At 40.0% G+C, this 13,559-nt stretch overlaps 1 protein-coding gene across 15 annotated transcripts in view; it reads left to right on the top strand.

Annotated features, from left to right (window-relative positions):
- The window catches only part of KLHL32 (kelch like family member 32), a 234,664-nt gene that overhangs the window by 158,734 nt on the left and 62,371 nt on the right, over positions 1-13,559 (top strand). The gene's annotated exons all lie outside the window — the stretch shown is intronic.

The following is a 13,559-nucleotide window of genomic DNA, read 5'->3' as shown; positions in this document are numbered from 1 at the left end:
CTATTCCTACACAAGGCTGAGTTTATTCTAGGAAAATTGGTATACAAAATGAGTTTGGCCTTTTATTTTTATTATTTATTTATTTATTTATTTAGCTCCAAGCCCAGCATGGAGCCCAATGCAGGGCTTGAACTCAAGACCTTGAGATCTAGCCTGAGCTGAGATCAAGAGTCAGCTGCTTAAGGGACTGAGCCACCCAAGTGACTCCTGAGTTTAGCCTTTTATTTTATTTTTTCAAAGATTTTATTTATTTATTCATGAGAGACACAGAGAGAGAAAAAGAAGCAGAGACTCAGGCAGAGGGAGAAATAGGCTCCATGCAGGGAGCCCACATGGAACTCGATCCCAGGTCTCCAGGATCAGGCCCTGGGCTGAAGGCAGCGCTAAACCGCTGAGCCACCGGAGCTGCCCAAAGTTTAGCCTTTTAAAACTGTATTTTCCCTTATATTTTTGTTGGAAATTTGCTTCCATCAGTCACACTGTTAATAACACATTTACTTTATATCTCTAGAGACACGAGTCACACATTGTTTAGAGTAGTCAACAACCTCAGATGCCGTGTTTTTGTGACAAGCCTCTTCTAGGCTTTTATCTACCCCAAAGAACCACGCACTTACAGTTTAGACTTCCAAGGAGTCCCGGAAGGTGAGCCCAAACAAATACTACTATCCCTTTATAGTTAGAACATAGAGGACATGAGTGATATATGCAGCTTTCATCTTTTATTTCTTATATTATAAATTGACCCTAGTGTACTTCTGGCCAGAGAGAAGCAAAGACTTCGAATAGTACTACACGTTAAACAGTACTCTGGGGACGCCTGGGTGGCTCAGTGGTTGAGCATCTGCCTTTGGCTCAGGGCCTGATCCCACAGTCCCAGGATTGAGCCCCACATCAGGCTTCCTGCATGGAGCTTGCTTCTCCCTCTGCCTATGTCTCTGCCTGCCTCTCTCTCTGTGTCTTCCATGAATAAATAAATAAAATCTTAAAAAAAAATAAAAATAAACAGTACTCATAATGCTTCATGTTTGAATATCGTATCAGAATTTCAAGAATGCTTCCGCATTTATCATTGCTTTGCTGTCCTATAGTGCAAATGGAAACACTGAGGTAACAAGGCTAGAAATGAAATTCATGTCTTCTAATTCTTGGGCCCTTCCTACTTTGGTCCATAGCTTCTAAATTCATAACAGAACCTCAAACATACTTGGGAGTGATGGGCACAGATGCATCAAATTAATTCTGTGACTTTAAAAGATATGTGGAAGGGCTGGAACATTCCTGTTCTCCTCTGTAGTGTCCACAGGTTGAAAGGGTAATGGCCAAGCCTGCCTCCCTCCATGTCTGTGTCACGTTGTTAATCCTGACTCTGTGCTCTGTGGCGTGCACCTTCTTTCGTTCCTTTATTTATTTCAAATAGTTACCGAGTGTCTCCCTGCCCAGTCTGTGCTATTGAGGACTACTTTGGCAGCTCCATGGTGGGTTCTGGGCAGTCACAGTGGAGAGGACTGACATGGCCCTCCAAGATGTGTTCACGCATCTTGGAGTCGGATGTGAAGCTTTCCACTTGCTACTCTTTCCACCGTGCTTGATTCCCTCCCAGTAGGGACTGACCTGCGCCAAATAGTTTGCATGTTTTGGGGCAGGTTTGACATGATCTGGGTACATTAGAAAGTGGAATGCTTCTGTTTGGACATTTCAACACGACAAAGTGTCACTTTCCCTTTTCTTCAGCACTTTACACTTTGTTGACTCGAGTTCATTGTACATACCTGCTCAATAGCTTTGCAAACCTTTGTCAGTCCATGTGGTGCTGTCCAAGCCTCAAAGATATATGACTGTGGGTGGCCATTTCATCAGAAAATTCTTTTCTTTTTTCATCAGAAAATTCTGTGAATAACGTTCTCGTTTTTAACACTTGGACCTTGGTAACTAGAAATGGAATAAAATGCTGTGGCCTGAAACCTCTTATCTCCAAACAAAACTCTCCCCTTTCATTATATTCCCGCCCTCCCTCAGTTCAATTTCATATACGCATGTGGCATTACTATTTTTTTCAGATCAGTGCTTTCTGGGTATTTTCATGCCATCCCATTTTATTTTTTTCCTTCCCATCCCTTCACCTAATTAAAGGTGTACCGTTTCTCAATTTTCTTCCTGAAACATCTGGCACTCCCCCCCTGCTACATACAGTCTTTTCTACGAATGTAATGAGGATATCTCCACTTCCTTCTTATAGATGGATGTGAGGGAAGAGAATAAACCATGGCTCCTTTGCATCCCAAATAGTGCTGTGCCCGGAGGATGTTTTATCCTCTGAGGGCCCCCAACTGGACACTGAGCAACGCTGCTATTCCAGGGCTTGGTGCTTGAAGCTGCCAGAGTGTATAGTTAGTCATTTATCCTAAAGTACATGTGGCTAATTCCTCAGTGAAGACGCATCCCAGAGGAGCTTGACTGGTGGCCTTGCTGTTGTTTGTCTGGGCTGTGTGCCTTTGCAAGATGCATGACACATTCATTTCAGAGGGACTTTGCTTCAGCTAATCCTCAGCACTAGAGCTGTGCCTTGTCAAGTAGCTGTGAGGGGCAGTGATTATCAGAAATTACAGGAGACCTAACTTGTATTCATGTGCTGTTGTTCCCATGAGTTAATCGTTTTTTTCCCTCTTCTTTTTTTTTTTTTTTTAAATGAGCACAACAGAACAACAAGGTGATTTATGAGATATGACATATTTATGTTCTCTGCTTCTAATTTTCACCGTGATTCATGTTGTTTCCAGACTGATACTTTGTTGTTGCTGCTGTGCAAAGGAAAAAAGATGGCTGGAGAATATTACTTATGCATTGGTGGCCTGCAGTAATATTTGCTGCTATCTGGGTTATCAGGGATTTAAAAATAAAACCCAACTGTAAGCTATATATGAGGTAGAAACCCGGAGGTTAGGCACAGAAGTTCATCAATAATCCTGAAGAGCTTTATATTTTAAAAGCATTTTTGCGTACTTAATTTCATTTGAGTCTCTCATCAGTCTGTTAAAGTTGATCAAGCAAATATTACCCAAATTTTAACAAGTCAGGAAACTGAAGCTCACGGAGGGTAAGTGACTAACTCACTTCACAGTATATGTTCAACATAGGTCACACTGTATTCTCTTGAAATATACCAAATCTCTAAAAAAATCAGAAACCCAAAGTACCTGAAATGTCTTCTCATAAGTCAAAGAGGTTATATTAATCTATAATAAATAATCCAACCGTATACATTTCCTAATAACTTAACAATTTTCATTTTTACCTGTTGTGCGGCTTTGTGGGAAGTTGCAAACATGACTCCAATAAAAGTAGTATGAGAAAGTGCAGCAGAGGGCCTTTCTTTATCAGAGCCTGGAAAATTGGGGCTCTAGGTGGTTTGATGAGAAGTGACTAGAGAATTCCGGCTGAGGTAGGGAACCACCTTGCATTCCTTCAAGGCATAGGTGATAAAGTATGAAGCAGGAAGAGAAGGTCCATAAGGGAGGATCACTTTAAAATCCCATCAAGGGATTTAAATCAGTTTGAAAGAGAGCCTGGAGCACCATTATTTTTGCTGGAGCTGTATAGACTGTGTGGTGGAAAGTCTGCAGGCTGTTAGAAATTGGATGGAATGGATGGAAATGATTAATCATTATATTTTTATTTTATAAACAACACATTGAAAATTTAGAAATTCATGTAGCAGAAATGGACAGTTGGGTGATGGTCTAAATATGGGTTTTAAGAGCAAAGGAGAGAAAATTAATTTATTGGAATTAATAAATGTTAGTCTCTTTCCAGAAGAAATGAGTCTGTGGCCCATATCCTGCATCTGAGACTATTTCTGTGGGAATCCTCTTGGGGCCAGTTGAGTGTCCACTGGCCAGGGAGACTTTAGAGCTTTCCTTTTCTGGGCATTTTAAGGGATAGGAACTAAAATTAACCATGGAGTGGCTCAGAGGCTCCAGAATTATTTATATTTGAAAGAGATGTAGAAGCCTTCACACTGACTGGTGAATATTGACATCTTTACTCACTCCTTCTACCGCTCCTGCCTCCAGAACTTTTGCTTCAGGTAAAAATAAAGAACACCTCAACTTGGCACATCTGGAGGAGAAAGGCAGCCATTCTAGAATAGATAATGATTCTCAGCAGTGCTCATAAAGATAATTCTTAGACTTCTTTTGTGCCCATAATACAGAGCCATGTATTCTCTGAGCTGAGACTCTACTCCTTAGACTGACCACTTCTTCCTTACTTGGGGTGGCACATTGGAAGAAAGCAAACAGACTTTAATGTTCTGGTAGACAAATCACAGCCAGAAAAAAAAAAAAAAAAAAAAAACTCCTTAGGAAAAAAAAAATTCTTGATGAATTCTAGAGATAGATATCAAAAATTCTAGACATTGCTTCCCTTTGTCTAGAGGACGTATTACAAATCAGTGTCAGTAAGTGTCACAGACATTATTTATGCTTCAAGAACAGAAACCAGCAAAGAGCCCTGAAAGCCAGAGGCTGAATGCACATATCTTCTTTGTGTGTGTTCTTGTTGATGAGAAATGCCCACATGCTACCTCCTCTGACCACACGAAATCAGGTAATTGAAGGAGTGATGGATGGTCCTCTGAAGTTTAAACGTTTTAGAAGGACCTATCTTATTAACACTTTAAAACAAGTGAGCATAATATCATTAATTTTGATTAATTCATTTGCTCTTAATATAGCTTTTAATTTGTAATTCTATGTGAATTACAATGTAATTTGGCATTAATTATACTAAATTGACTATAAGTCAGCCAATCACAATGGGAAATTACTCACAGCTGAAAGTAAAACTGAAACTCTCCATCCAGAAAGGACAGCACTTCCTTAAGAGGCAAATACACTTTAGGCACCTCTCTCGTTGGCTGCAAGAATGACATTGGACTTGCCGAGGACTATGAGCGATTTCTTATTCTACCCACTTCTGGGACTATTCACTCTTTGGAGTGAAGCTCAATTAAATAATAAACAAAGGGGTTGATTTATCAGGTTTGCCAGGTCCCCTGAAGAATTTTTCTGCCTTTCTCATTTCATGCAAGATTTAGGCCACATAGAGGGACTGTGTGGTGCCTTAGAATGATCAGTTCCACACTTGGGTTTTGGGGGTTAGAACAGGCGCTTACCCAGGTTGGCTTGCTTTCTGTCTTTATGCTCTGTGAACCAGCTAGGAAATCCTGTTTCAAATCCCATGTGAGTTCAGTGTCCTGAAGTCACTCCTCTTTGGTCAACACACAAAACTGGCTTCTGAGCAGAGGAAGTCATGCCTTAAAAAGCCAATACTGCACTGGGAGAACTAGTCCACGGTGGAGATGATGAAGCGTCTGTCATTGGTACAGCTTGCTGGAGATGCCTGTGCACCCACGGGAAGTAAAGTGGCCACTGAAGAGTATGGGCACTTGAGAAAGCAACAGGAGGGCAGGGATGGATTTGCAAAATACTTGTGATTGAACCTTTTGCCAGATATCTTCCTTTGAGAATTGTCTCTTAAATAACAATCAAAACAAACTTTGAGGTGCTGCAGAAAGTTGTGTGACAGTAATATCCTGCTTCAAGTGTATTTCATGTAGGTGGAACTGTGGGAATTTTGCACATTCTGTGTACATTTGTGGTGACCAGTTGACTACAAAAGAGGTCTAGGTATGAGGGAACGAATTTTGCTAAATATTGCATGGAAAACTTCAGGCTGTGCTTAATAACTCTTTACTTTGTTAATTATATACCTCTGTGCCATCATTCCACCTCACAATCTAACAAATAAAATGACCTACGTTTTATGTAGAAACTTAGAGTTGAGAGGTTAAGAACCACCCTGAATCTTGAACCAGCAGCCATGCTGTCCCCTGCCTCTTAACACACACTCGGAGGTAGACAAACGGAAATTAGATGCATATTAATGTTTGCAGCTAAAAGACTTTTCCTTTGTGTTGCAGTACTATCCTGAATCATAATACTCTCATAATTGGTGCTTGATCTCAAGATGCAAGACAAAAATAGAAGTTAGAAGTTTATTTTTGCCACTCCAAGTGTGTATTCCATTCGTCACTAAAATTTTTAAGGAGTTTAATGTCTGTAGTTTGTTAACAGTGACTGCTACGTAAATGCAATGTTTATGTTGTTTGGGTTTTCTCCCAATTCCTTTTAGGGCAAGTTTAGCCTAGCCTATCAGAGAATTTCGTAATCCTTTTTCCCACATACTTTTTTTGATATCAGCGTTAGGTCGGTATGTTCCAGTCCCTTTCCACTCTTGTGGTTCCCAGCATAGCTTTATGTTCTCAGCAAAAACCAACTCCTATTTGATGCATATCCTCTGATGGATGAATTCTTCCGAGCCTTTAGTGTGGTGTTCTTCGAGGGCAGGAAGGATTTGGGGCAGAGGAACTGGTACTGAAGCAAACAGAGCAGTTGGTTGAGAGAAAACATTTACAGGGTATTTCTGCCCTCGGTTTTATCTTCTCATCATTTAGAATGGCAACGGAATAAATGGGTCTGTTAATCAAACAGTGCTGAGAGGTTAGGTCATTGGAAGCCTTTTTAGTCATTTTGTGCTTTTCAAGAGTGAATTTGTTAGAATTATGCTGAATACCCACTTAAAGCCTCAGCTGATAACCCTACCTGTGTTTTATAACTCTGCACTGTCAGAACTCATAATAAGTCAAACATTCTTTCAGTGGTGCTCATAAGGGAGGAAAAAAAAACCCCACAAATTTAAGAGTAATTTCAGATTGTAAATGAAAAGGAGAGGCACGACTGTTCATTTGCACCAATCATGCCTTCCTTTCATCTGCTCTGATTAGGCCTGGTGCGGTTTCATCAGACCCCTCCATCACCGAGCTGTCACTCCAGCCGTCTGTTGATTGAAAACAATCAAGGCTCTGATGGCACAATTATTCTGACCCTTTAACTAGAGGCTGCTGTGATAATGAAAGGTTGATTATGATAGTTTGTGCCTCTTTCAGTTTGCCAAGAAGGTTAATTTGGGCATCAGACGGATGTTTAATGGGCGCTTGCTGGCTACACTGAGGTAAATGAGAACGTGCAGTCTTGGATATTGCACGGATATAGTTTGGCTGTCAATCATTGTCATTTGGAGTTTGTGCCTCACACTCTGGAAATCACATTTTATTTTTTCCTTGGGATTTAATTTATTCTGTGCCCTGAGGAAGTTCTTTCACTCGGTGACCTTCATAGCAGCTTTCTCTGCCTTTTTTTTTTTCTTTTTTCAAATGGAGCTCAAAGGCAAAACACATCTAGAAGAGCATTTTTCTTTCATTTTCACTTAAAAATGGAAACTTTAAAAATCCATCCTTATCACTGCCTTCCAATAGAGCAAATGTTTCCATTCCGATTGTGCAGTGGGGAAGTTTAAACGACAGGGATACTACGGCCAGTTTGCTAATGCAGCAGCTCACATGGCGGTTCTGCAGTTTCTTACACTAGCCAGCAAACGCTGGAAATTCAGATGGGCACATTTATGGAAGTGAAGGTTCCATTCTCCTGACATTTCCCTCACTAGCACGTCTCACAATGATTTGTTGAATGCCTGTTTCCGAGGGCAGCATCTTACTCCCTTTGCTTCCTTCTTGGGGAGCGTGGAGCAAGGAGACAGAAATTTGTCTGTTAATAGTAAGGAAGTTATTAGAAGTTGCAAATATCAATTTGTATCAGTTCGGCCCCTTATCTTACTGCTATTTGAAGGTAGGTAGCTGGTAGGCAGGCAGCCAGCTAATAATGCTGGTGTTTACAGGATGTGGCCCACTATAATCCTCTTCAATGCATACCTTTTACAAAGAAAAAATAGAGGAAAAGAAAAAAATGAAGAAAAACCTTTATTTCTGTCTCCTGGCTGTGCACAGTGGTCTCCTTGATTAGACACCTGGGAGCGAGCCTCGTGGTTCTGCTTTTTCATTTGTGTTGTCTTCAGCTTCTTTTCCCCCAGTGAATGTTCAGCAGCATATTTCTACCTGGTGTTGGACATTTTTCTCACATGTCAAGTCAATTGTAAAACAATTAAGTCTATAGATGTTAAGGTGACAGCATCATAATGATTATAATTTCACTTCAAGTATTCTATTTCACATTATTTATTTCTTGTTTTTTTTTTTTAAGTTAGCTATTCATTTTTGAATGGTAAAGAGAGCCATTAAGTGATAATTCAGTTTCACCTGAAGAGGCTCCAAAAATGAATTAAGTCATTCAATTCAGTTACTGTCTTAATGCAGTCCTTATTTCAGCAATAGTGCTATTTTAACATGTTTATTTAAAAAGAAATGAGAATAAGATTGGGAATACACACGCGCACACACACACACGTATACACATATGGTCTCACCAACTTCTTGGCCACACTGGACCACAAGTGATTAGTTTTGTTTAGCTCTATGGACAGCACAGATAAAGTAGCCCTCAGGGATGCTTAGTGAAATTATTGATTAGTTATGTCTTGTTTTGTTGAAGTAATGGGAAGTTAAAAGGTAATTAGGAGAGAAATGTCAAATCAGTCGATAGCCTCTGGTATTTAAAAAAGTAGGGTGAGGTTCAGTTTTGATATTAATTTATGGTCTCCATGACAGTGAGTGATTTTATCTTGTAGATTTCACTATGTTTGCAAATTCATGGGACTTGAGCAAAGACTTCCTCCTTTTTTTAATATATATATATATATTTAAATTTAAATTCAATTAATTAAATAATGCATGATTAGTTTCGGAGGAAGACTATTTTTTTCTTAAAGGAGGTATAGCTCATTATTTCAAATTGTTTTGGTTTAAGCCTGACCGAGTTCCTGTGTCCCTGATCTGTTGGACCTTATATCTAACTATCCAAGATAGACTACTATCCAAGACCTCATAAGCCCTCCGCCACAGGCCACTGCTCTGCTCTCAGGTTGGCTCAGTATCGGATCCACCATGAGGTCCCCCTGCAAACGTCCTGCTGAGCGCCTCACGATTCATCTCCTGGCCTGTGCTGGCATTCCTTCTGCTCCTGGGGCTGGGCCTAGGTATCAGAGGCAGTTTCTCTTCTTCAATTCTTCCAACCCTACCTTCAAAGTTTCCCTTGCTCTTCCAACTCTTTGTTCCTTCTAACCTTCTCAGATCTGTGATTTCTCCAGGTTGCAGTCTCTCAATTCCCACTGTCTCTTGTTCAGCAAACACTTGCAGGTTTCCTATTGGGTGCCAGGCAGTGGGGCTGAAACAGATTCTTAGAGTAGCTCCTGGAATGGCTCCTACCTTATGCAATTGCTTTATCGCTTGCAAGTCTTCCGAGATTGTCAAGCCACTGGTTCTCCTGCACTGAGCCTGTTTTTCCACATAGCTGTCTTCCTTACATGATCCTCATAGATTGATTCTCTAAGCTACTTTTCCTAGCCAAAGAATATATGATAATTGTGCTGGAGAATGTATCTTCTCTGACAAAAATATTACTTGTGTATTATACTCTGAGTAGTTGCAAGGTATGAATAGAGGATTCACTGTTCCCACAGTTGCCCTGTTTCATCATCCTATGACGAAATGCAGTTAGAGACTACAGTGTGAAATATTCTCTTTAAACCTCAGTAACCAAGCTGAAATTCACATAGTGAAAGTGGTGAGCATTGCATTTATGTGAATTCTCTGCAACTCACTGAGAATATAGGCTCTGGCTCCCCAGCCCCAGCACATCAGCTCCAGATAGTAGAGTCAGGCCCCCAACAATGTTTAGTCATACACTTCAGTTAGGGGATTCCCCACTGTAATCATTATGCTCTGTAGCTCTAAATTACTGTTTAATAAAGTAACCACTGAGGATGATTTTCTTGTTATTTGGAGGCTGCCAACATTAAAACCTCAAATGCAGCTTAGATACTTCGGGGACATCTAAATCCATCATAGTAACTTTTGTTTGAGGGATTTGACTATATCAGTGACTTGGGGCAGCTGCTTGAGCCTGTGAGGTCCTTTTGGTCATTAAAGGTTTAATTTCAGGCGGGGAGTATGTGCGTCAGTGAGCCTGCTATTGGTTCATTATTATTGAATCAGTTCATAAAGAAATATTCAAAAGCTTGATGCTCTCAGGATGCTCCAGGGCATGTTTACAAATTAAACAGTGATTTTTTTTAAGATAAAATTCATATACATGCACCGGTAATATTTTAAACATCCATGAGGGAAATGGCAACATTAAAAGATGGTTTTGGGGGAGATCCCTGGGTGGTTCAGCGGTTTAGCGCCTGCCTTTGGCCCAGGGTGTGATCCTGGAGACCCAGGATCAAGTCCCACGTCGGCTTCCTGCATGGAGCCTGCTTCTCCCTCTGCCTGTGTCTCTGCCTCTCTCTCTGTGTCTCTCATGAATAAATAAATAAAATCTTTAAAAAAAAATAAAAAAAATAAAAGATGGTTTTTGCATGTGTCTGAAAATCTGCTTACAATAAACAGAATTTGCAGGATTCCAAATTGGTGGGATTTTTTTCCCCCTAATTCCATTATTCCATATGTATGTTTTACAGGGATACAGTAAGACACTTGAGGTCAAGAGTAAGCCTTGAGTTTTATGGTGTTAATAGATCTTGGAAGTGAATGGCAAAAAAGAGTGTACATATGTGAACTGATTAGAATCTTCTTTCTCACTAACTAGGAAAGTTCCTGGCACATAATGGACACTCAACAAGAAATTGAGGAATTGGCTGAAAAAAAAAAAAAAAACTAAAAAGATTCATGGTTATATCATTTACCTCAAAGCAATGAAACAACAAGGAAAGTAATCAGCTCAGACAATCAATCATTATTTTAGTTGTCTCAAGCCTGATAGCTTGGCTTATATATTTTTTTCCTTGCCACCCAGTGAACTGAGTTGAGATTTGAGGGGACTTATGGACATGAATTCAAGTATTTTTAATGAGAGACTCAAGCCAAGTACAGAAAGTAAATACACACTGAGTGCTATGCAAAAACAACTAGGTTTATGTCTATATCTCTCTCTTTCTTTTTCTTTCTTCCTTCCCTCCTTCCCTCCCTCCTTCCTTCCTTCCCTCCCTCTCTCCTTCCTTCCTTCCTTCCTTCCTTCCTTCCTTCCTTCCTTCCTTCCTTCCTTCCTTTTTATCTTTTTTTCATTCATTCTTCTCTGACTCGGTATTTAACAAAGCCACAGACCTTAAATTACCAAGTTAGGATTACTGAGTCCATGTCTGTGGAAACAGGCTCATCTTAAAGGCTAGTTTGTAATCTGCAACCGATTGTCTGCCATATTTTTATTCTCACTTTACAACGTGAAGTATTTAATGCTGTGTAGCAAATTTCTTATCAATTACAGCAGTTTCTTAAAATTTATACCAAAATTGCACAATTTTCGTGTTCTATAAAAATACTCTGAATGCGCTGCCTTTATCATGGATTCACAAGTATAATCGAATTGAGGATTAGTTCCATCATTTGGTGGCACCTTGCCATCATGTTAGTTCCGTATATGGTTTCAATATTGTAGTTTGCCAAGCACTGTCATGTTCTCTCTTCCAGTCCCCTGGAGACCCCTGTGATGTAACTAGTATCATCCTTGTTTTACAGATGCTGAAGCTGAGGCTCAGTATGCTAGTGTTTTTTTACAAAGCCCAATAAGTTAGGTTGCAGAAACAGGTCTTCAGCATCAAGTCAAGCCTCCTTTTTCACTGAATTACATTCACTTCTATGGGCACAAAGCCATTAGTGGTAGAAGAAAGCATCAAGTTTTCCTGGCCACCTCAGCTGACTTCACCCTGATAATCCATCCTCGTTGCATACAGTAGCTGGGAAATAATACAAAGTGTTGTGACCCATTTAGGGTCACCCTAGTTCCTGTTGCCAATGGGATATAGTGGCGTTTTATTCTGTTGACTAAGTTGGCTTTCCTTCATTTCCCGGAGTTGTTCTAACAATATAATCTTAATATCTCACTGACCACATGCAAAATCCCTTTGATATTCAGAGGGATACCTGTATAAAGATTTTACTTATTTTATTGTTAATAGTCCAGCATCAAGTAAGTACTCTGATGCCATCAAGGATTAGGTAAATGGGTATTTTTTTTTTTGTCTCAGAGACCAGTATCAGATCACTGAAGGGCATGTATAGGAAGTGTTTTCTAGTTGTTCCTGTATTTTGCTAACAGATGAGGAGACCAAGAATAGGTTCCATTTTCCCTGCACCATCATTGGTACAGATAATGTTGGTTATCTTTATTGCCCTGTGGGATATTTTTCCCATCTAAAAAGCTTTGTATATAGTTATGAGGATGGTATATTTCAAGAGAATCCTCAGGTAAAAATGTATGTGATTAGTTTGCAAAATATTTGCACTGACATAAAATCTCATTCTGTGATCTTATTTATTTTTAAAGATTTTTTTTATTTTTTATTTATTCATGACAGACACACACAGAGAGAGAGAGAGAAAGAGAGAGAGAGAGAGAGAGAGAGGCAGAGACACAGGAGGGAGAAGCAGACTCCATGCCAGGAGCCCAACAAGGGACTCTATCCTGGGACTCCAGGGATCTTTGGGCCAAAGGCAGGTGCCAAACCGCTGAGCCATCCAGGGATCCCAAAGATTTTATTTATTGATCTGAGAGAGAGAGTTCACATGAGGGGGGAAAGGGCAGAGGGAGAGGCAGAAGCAGACTCCTACCTGAGTAGGGAGCCCACTGATGCAGGGCTCGATCTCAGGACCCTGAAATCATGACCTGAGCTGAAGGCAGATGTTTCACTGAGCCACCCAGGCACCCCTCATTCTGAGATTTTATTATTTTATTATTTTCTTTAAAATTTTTTTAAAAAAGATATTATTTATTTATTCATGATAGAGAGAGAGAGAAAGGCAGAGACATAGGCAGAGGGAGAAATAGGCTCCATGCAGGGAGCCCGATGTGGGACTCGATCCCAGGACTACAGGATCACACCCTGAGCCAAAGGCAGACACTTAACCACTGAGCAACCCAGGCATCTCTCATTCTGAGATTTTAAATCCTTAGTACCTTGAAGCGGTTGTTTTACAAATTTGAAATGTGTGTTCTTTGTCTGAGATTGTTTTAGTTTTACAAGAGATGGTTACTGTTAAGTGAGATAATATGCTCCGAGCAAAGTTGTTTCCAGGGAGAAAAAGCCATAATGAAACCTCATTGTCTGAATGTGAGCCTGTGTGCACACACATTTTCACTTGCACACACTCATCCGTATGTTTTGGTGAGTATAGAATTATAGACCAAAAAAATCACTTTGTCTTTCTGAAAAGAGATTTATTAAAACTATATATGCTATGGAAATCTGAGGCTTGGAATCCAGACCTAGCGATTAATTTTGGTTGCCTCTCCCACCTATAGGAAGTTTGGAGGACTCTATTTTAAAATGTTACTTTAAAAAAAAAAATAAAAATAAAATAAAATGTTACTTTTGGTGGATCTATAGGTTTTATATATCCTAGAGGTAAAAGAGACTCTCATCAACTCACTTATTTTACAGGTGGGAAGCCAAATGACTGGTCCAGTGTCAGTCACACTTGTACTGTT

This window comes from Canis aureus, chromosome 7, assembly GCF_053574225.1.
Source record: "Canis aureus isolate CA01 chromosome 7, VMU_Caureus_v.1.0, whole genome shotgun sequence".
NCBI lineage: Eukaryota > Metazoa > Chordata > Mammalia > Carnivora > Canidae > Canis > Canis aureus.
Note: the sequence above shows the minus strand (reverse complement) of the source record. Positions and strands in the feature narration are given on the sequence as shown.